This window comes from Mus caroli, unplaced genomic scaffold, assembly GCF_978045245.1.
Source record: "Mus caroli unplaced genomic scaffold, Mus_caroli_1 scaffold_13, whole genome shotgun sequence".
NCBI lineage: Eukaryota > Metazoa > Chordata > Mammalia > Rodentia > Muridae > Mus > Mus caroli.
The window spans coordinates 43,813,343-43,820,317 of NW_028227268.1; the positions used below are offsets into that span (position 1 = coordinate 43,813,343).

At 46.4% G+C, this 6,975-nt stretch overlaps 1 long non-coding RNA gene across 1 annotated transcript; it reads right to left on the reverse strand.

The window, feature by feature from the left end:
* Nucleotides 1–2,036: 2,036 nt before the first annotated feature.
* Nucleotides 2,037–5,061, reverse strand: LOC115032442 (uncharacterized). The gene is made up of 3 exons (XR_003838118.2): nucleotides 4,649–5,061; nucleotides 3,992–4,321; nucleotides 2,037–2,268 (listed from the first exon to the last, which is right to left on the reverse strand). It is a non-coding gene; the product is annotated as an uncharacterized LOC115032442 (long non-coding RNA).
* Nucleotides 5,062–6,975: the final 1,914 nt, after the last annotated feature.

Genomic DNA, 6,975 nt, shown 5'->3' on the forward strand with positions numbered 1-6,975 from the left:
CTTTCTCTGTTTCCACAAGCCTCTCTCTTTCTGTCCTTTATCCCCACTTTCTCTGCCCTCGAGGCTCTGCCTGCCTCTACCCTTTCTCCAGGTCCCCGATCCCCTACCTTCCCTGTCAATAAACCTCCCTTATACTAGGTCTGTCATATGTCAAGATTTCTCAGTGGGGCACTGAGACTTTGGCATGGACCCACCAGGTCCCCCCACTCACTCCCTCTGCCTCCACATTATATTTCATAACCCTGAGCAGGCCATGAGAGCAATAAGCAACTCTGCCTATTCTCTTCCTGGTGTTTATTTCCCTTACCCTAAAATCAACATTAAAAATATCTGAATGAGCTGGGCATGGTGGTGCATGGCTTTAGTGCCAGCACTCTGGAGGCAGAGTCAAGCACAGATCTCTGAGTTCAAGGCCAGCTTGGTCTACAAAGCAAATTCCAGGACTACACAGAGAAACCCTGTCTCAAGGGGGATGGCAGGGGTGTCTTGGTGAGCTCCAACACTGCTTCACACTTGACTTGTCCTAAAATTCTTTTCTGCCAAGTATTCTAGATCTGTTTGAATAGAGATCTCTGTAAAGAACTCTGGGACTACTGTGAGTGACAGCGTGGAGCTGTGTCTCTGTCTCTGCCACCATTAATATTTGTCTTTCCTTAGAGAGGTGTGGTGTGTACACATGTAATCCTATCACTCAGGAGCCAGAGGCAGAAAGCTCATATATTGGAAATCTGCCGGAGACCCTCAATCTTTTATTTAAGTCCTGACCCAAGACTGTTAAAGTAGATTCTCTTAGGGTTGAGATGGGGGAGAGCTTTTTTTTTTTTTTAAAGATTTATTTATTTTTATTATATATAAGTACACTGTAGCTGTCTTCAGACACTCCAGAAGAGGGCATCAGATCTCATTACGGATGGTTGTGAGCCACCATGTGGTTGCTGGGACCTGAACTTTGGACCTTCGGAAGAGCAGTCGGGTGCTCTTACCCACTGAGCCATCTCACCAGCCCGGGGGAGAGCTTTTAGTGCCGTACTTCATTCAGTGTTGCTTCCAAAACAGTTCCCTCACCCAGTGCCTCAGGGCTGACTAAAGTGTCCTGTTTCTACACTTCTCAAAATGGCTCCCCTGCTCACGTGTGTGGTAGCTGGCCAAAGGGACCCCAGTCACCACCTCTCCTCATTCATACAATGAATCCATGCATTTCACACCTTCCTCAAGCCATAGAGTCTGGTTTTCCCCTTGCAGCTACGCTAGCGCTGTGACGTGTTCTGACAAAGAGGTAGAAAAACAAAATACTTCACCCCAGTCTGAGCCTTTCAGAAAACACAGAAGGGCCAGGCAATGGTGGCCCACGCCTTTAATCCCAGCACTTGGGAGGCAGAGGCAGGTGGATTTCTGAGTTCGAGGCCAGCCTGGTCTAGAAAGTGAGTTCCAGGACAGCCAGGGCTACACAAAGAAACCCTGTCTCGAAAAAAAAAAAAAAATGTGGGGAGTTTTCCAAAAGGCAGACCATGTAAGGAGACCAAGGTGCCTTACATTCTGCTTGGTGATCTATACCAAAATCAAACAAACAACAATAAAAAGATAGGCATATTGCATATATTGGTGGGGGAGACTATTTTATTCAAGTCTGGGCTAGAGGGGAAAAAATCCATCTTTTGTGAGGGGGTTTTAGGAAGATTTTCCGGGGTTTATGGAAGAACAAGGAAATCCTGCGCATGCTCTCTAGAGGCATTCTAGGGCAGCTGCTCAAGCCCTCCCCCCTTCTGTGACTCTATCTACTGGACTAGTTCCTTCTCAGTCTTTTCCTTTGAGAGATTATAGATGCATCCCTATAATCCCCAGAACTGAGGGGCAGAGCCAACATAAAGGGTTGGGGCGGGGGAGACCTGGGGAAATAGCAGGTAAGAGAAGTGTCTCAGGCAAGGGCGGACCCTCTCTTTCAACCCAGAAATTCTCCAGCCTCTTCACACAAACAGAAATCCTGGCAGTCTCCCTCCCCACGCCCTGACACGTGACATGTGACACAAGGACATCACTTCTTTCTTCACATGCCTTTTCCATAACTTTTATTTGGGGTCTCCTGTGTGACGGGAGCATGCCACAAAGCTTGCATGGTGTCAGAGGACATCTCTTGGGAGTTGGTTCTTTCCTTCCAATGTGGGATCTGAAGATTGAAATCGGTCATCCGGCTTGGCACAATCACCTCCACAGGCTGGGCCACCTCGCTAGCCCTCCTTTCAGCCATTTTTCCTCAGTTACAACAGCAGGCTTTAGGGAGACATTAAAATGAATTTGTTCTCTTTACTTGGCAATGTGTGTGGTCATCCTATAAGCACACTGACCCCAGCCAGCCAGCAGTAAAAGGTGGCCAGGTATGATTCATGTAGCCCAGGCTAGCCTTAAACTCACTATGTTGCTGGGATAATCGTCTTGTGCACTGAGTAACGGTTGTCTTTGTATCGTTCAAACGTGGATTTCTGTACCAGCACAGTGCTGAGTACTGCCATGACTTTGGTATTGTTAGTTTTATGAAGCATCACCTGCCTCTATGGTTCATAAACAGTCTTCTCTATCACTTCTGACTGATTTAATAAAGAGCTGACGGCCTATAGCAGGGCAGGAGAGGAAAGGCAGGGCATCTGGGCAGAGAGGAACTCTGGGGAAAAATCAGGGAATTTGCCAGTCAGACAAGGAGGGACTGAAGGAGAGAGGTAATGGCCATGTGGCAGGCAGAAATTAGAATAAACAGGCTAATTGAGTTATACAAGCTAGTTGGGGAAAAGCAAAACTATAAAGGCCTAAGCATTCATAAATAAACACGAAGCGTCTGTGTCGTGATTGGAAGCTGGCGAGTTGAGACAGTCCAGTGATACTATGTAATTGAAGATAACTTTGATCTTTTGATCCTCCTGCCTATTCTTCCAATTGCTGGCTGGGATTATAGGAACACAACAACAATAACAGTAACAGTTATGTTATTGTGATTATCATAAGTAAAATGTAACTTAAAAACAATAAACAGGAGTTGGAGAAATGACTCAGCAGTGATGGGCACTTGTTGCTCTTGGCAGAGGGCTCAGCTACAGTTCCCAGGATACACATGGTGGCTCACAACCATCTGTAGCTGTAGTCAGGCATTCACACACATGGCACACTTAGCATGCATGTGAGCCAAAGCACTCAAACATTTAAAATAAAGAATAGGGCTGGTGAGATGGCTCAGTGGGTAAGCACTGACTGCTCTTCCAAAGGTCCTGAGTTCAAATCCCAGCAACCACATGGTGGCTCACAACCATCTGTAATGAGATCTGACACCCTCTTCTGGTGTGTCTGAAGACATCTACAGTGTACTTATATATAATAATAAATAAATATAAAAATAAATTAATTAAATAAAATAAAGAATAAGTCTTGCCAGGTGGTGGTGGCACACCCAGAATTCAGGAGGCAGAGGCAGGTGGATCTCTGAATTAGAGGCCAGTCTGGTCTTCAGAGCAAGTTCCAGGACAACCAGGGGTATACACAAAGCAACAGTTTTGAAAAAAACCTAACTAATTAAGTATAATGGAAATAAGCTTACTACATATTAGCCTATTCTATAGAAAGTAACTATAATCTAGGCTGGTTTTGAGCTCGTAGCAGCCTCCTGCCTCAGTTTCCACATAGTCTTCTTGATACTACATCAAAACTGTAAGTACTGATAAAATAGTAAGAGAGACACTTGCAGGAACAAGAGGCAAAGTTCTCACGCCCTGAGTCCACCAAGCGCGCTAACCACTGAGTCTCTCTCCTCCTTAGTAAACAATGTATGGTGCACATCTGCTCCTATTTCCTTATATCTTATCACAAGGGAAAACCCGACCAGGTAGAGGACAAGCGCTATGATGTCTGCAGAGACAAGCTGGCCATTGACCTGTCTTACACAGGAAAGTCCCACCATGAGGAAGGAAGTTTATAAAGCACTATCCAGCCCCCGAAAGCCCCAGCCCACCTCTGGCCACCTGGTAAACGGCTTGCTGTCAACTGCAGCCCCATGCTGGGTCTTCTTCCTTAGTTCCATTTCTAATTAAGCCGTTGCTTGGTGCATAGCTGCCAAGCAACTCCGTTGTACTGTAGCCTCCATTTTTGTTTCTGTCATCACTGGGATCGGGAACTGCCTGGTGACTCTGGTGGGTGTGGGAGATAATGCCAGGACAGGTGCAATGCACTGGGCCTCAGGCCTCCAGACACCATCTTCTCCAGCAGTTAGGCAACCTCCCCAGTGTGCTTGTATTCTCCCCCAGAGTAGGGCTGTAATGGCCCCAGCAGGAGAGGAGACATTCTAGAGACATCAATGTCCTTCATCAGTTAGAATAGACTATGGGCCCCAAGGAAATTCCCTCAGAAATCCCGTGCTGGGAGAGGCAGAGGCAAGTAATCAATCTTTCTCTCCCTTCCTTCCTCCCTCTACCCCACTGGCCCCTTTTTCTCTTTCCAAAAACCAAAGTGCATAAACCACACCCTTTTCTTGCCTTTCTTGGTAGCTGGGGAATTCCCAGAGCACCGGAGACCTGAGTGGCAGAGGGCTGGCTAGCAGCTGACTCCATAGCTTGTGGCCCTGGAACCCCAGAGTTTCCAGACTCTGGCAGAGTAGGAAGAACACACCCACCTTTTTCCTGGAATCCTTTCCTCTTCTCTCTTAATTGCCATTCAAGTTAGGTCACAAGATGCTGGCCTGTGGTGTTTGAGTTGGGGCACCGGACTTTGTCCTTTTTGGATCTTGCTATCAAATGTCCTACAGGTTAGGATGCCATAACCCTGCTGTGTTCAAGCCAAGAGGTGGCAGGAGGCAGACTTCTCTTAAGACTGGCCATCCTGGGTTAAAAATCACTGGCAGGGGACTAAGGTGGCATGTGAAAGTCCCTTGGTGTGTGTGTGTGTGTGTGTGTGTGTGTGTGTGTGTTTGTGTTTCCTTTCTCTTTCCCGTCTTCCTTTCCATACTGGCTCCCATTTCCCACAAACCAGTCTGCTTTCATAGCCTCTAAACAGCCTTTGGGGAAATATTTCTTGATTGCTATCAGGTCCAAAGTTTCATACACACACACCACTACCCCAATGGCAGTGCTGGCAACAAACATTCTAAATAGAAGAACTTTGGCCAGAAAAACACAAGCCAGAAAGTAGGTTTCTGTTTACCAGAAACCTCCCTTGATCCATTATCTGCCAGGATCTCTCTTCATCTACCACAAAAGTCAGCTACGTCAGTCAAGAACATCTAGTTCCTGGTCAATAATGCCTGAATCTCTCCAAGCCCCCTATGTTTGCTGACTACCGTATGAAATCTGCTTGCCTTTCTCCATCTTGCTCTTCTCTCTGCCCCCTGCCCAGAGATTAGGCAGAGATTAGATTTGGGCAGTTTGGTCCCCAGCAAATTTTTCTTTTTAGCCATGAGAGGTCTAGTTTGGTGGTTTCACTGTGCCCTCCCTTATAATCCTTGGACAATCCAGCTGAGACCTGTCACCATGAGATCCAGAGCCTTGTACAGGAGCTAGAGTCCAGTCTCTGTAAGCCAGGGCTCTACACTCAGTGCTTTTCCTTGTAAAACACCTTATATTAGGACTGGAGAGACAGCTTAGAGATTAAGAGTACTGGATGCTCTTTGGTTTGTTTGGTTGGTTTTTTTGGTTTTTCTTTTTTTGTTGTTGTTTTTTTCAAGACAGGGTTTCTTTGTGTAACCCTGGCTGTCCTGGAACTCACTTTGTAGACCAGGCTGGCCTCAAACTCAGAAATCTGCCTGCCTCTGCCTCCCAAGTGCTGGGACTGGCTGCTCTGACACAGGACCACGGTTCAGGTCCCAGCACCCACGTGGTGGATCATGATGGTCTGTAACTCCATTTCCAGTGACTCTGATGTCCTCTTCTGGCTTCTATGGGCACCAGGCGTGCTAGTGGTGCATAGGCATACATATAGGCAAACATCCACATACATAACACACAAAAAAACCAAGTCCTCAAAACACCTTGTACTCCCTAGTTTGGTTGTTTCTTTTTGCTGTTAGTTTAGTAGGGTCTTGTGTAGCCCAGGGTAGCCTTGAACTCCTTGATCTTCCTGCTTTTATCTCCCAAAGGCTGAAGTTATAGATCTGGGCCACCACACCTAATTCGATTCTTTTGTAAGGCCATCCAAATACCCTAAATTGGACCACATTCAGGAGGTCTGTAGAGAAGACATGAAGCTTTTCATTGCTGTGTGTACTGGCTATTTTTGTGTCAACTTGACACAGCTGGAGTTATCACAGAGAAAGGAGCTTCAGTTGAGGAAATGCCTCCATGAGATCCAACTGTAAGGCATTTTCTCAATTAGTGATCAAGGGGGAAAGGCCCCTTGTGGGTGGGACCATCCCTGGGCTGGTAGTCTTGGGTTCTATAAGAGAGTAGGCTGAGCAAGCCAGGAGAGGCAAGCCAGTAAAGAATATCCCTCCGTGGCCTCTGCATCAGCTCCTGCTTCCTGACCTGCTTGAGTTCCAGTCCTGACTTCTTTGGTGATGAACAGCAATGTAGAAGAGTAAGCTGAATAAACCCTTTCCTCCCCAACTTGCTTCTTGGTCATCATGTTTGTGCAGGAATAGAAACCCTGACTAAGACAAATTGGTACCAGCAGAGTGGGGTATTCCTGTGACAACCTGACCATGTTTTGGGGAGGACTGTGGAAGGACTTTGGAACTTTGGGCTTGAAGATCTATTCATTGTTAAGAGCTCTGTCAGATGTTGTGTAGGAGCTTGGAAGATAATGTTGAGAACAGTGCAGAAGATGGAGGTCTGGTTTGTGAAATTTCAGAGGGAAAATTAAAGACTCTTTTCAGGGCCATTGCTGTTTTGATTGTGAAGATTTTGTAGTTCTGGTTAGCTGGGGCTGAAGAATCAGCTGTGATTAACAAGATACCAGAACTACTAAAGCAAAAACTTTGCATTACTGGGACTATTGATGCTGGTTAGC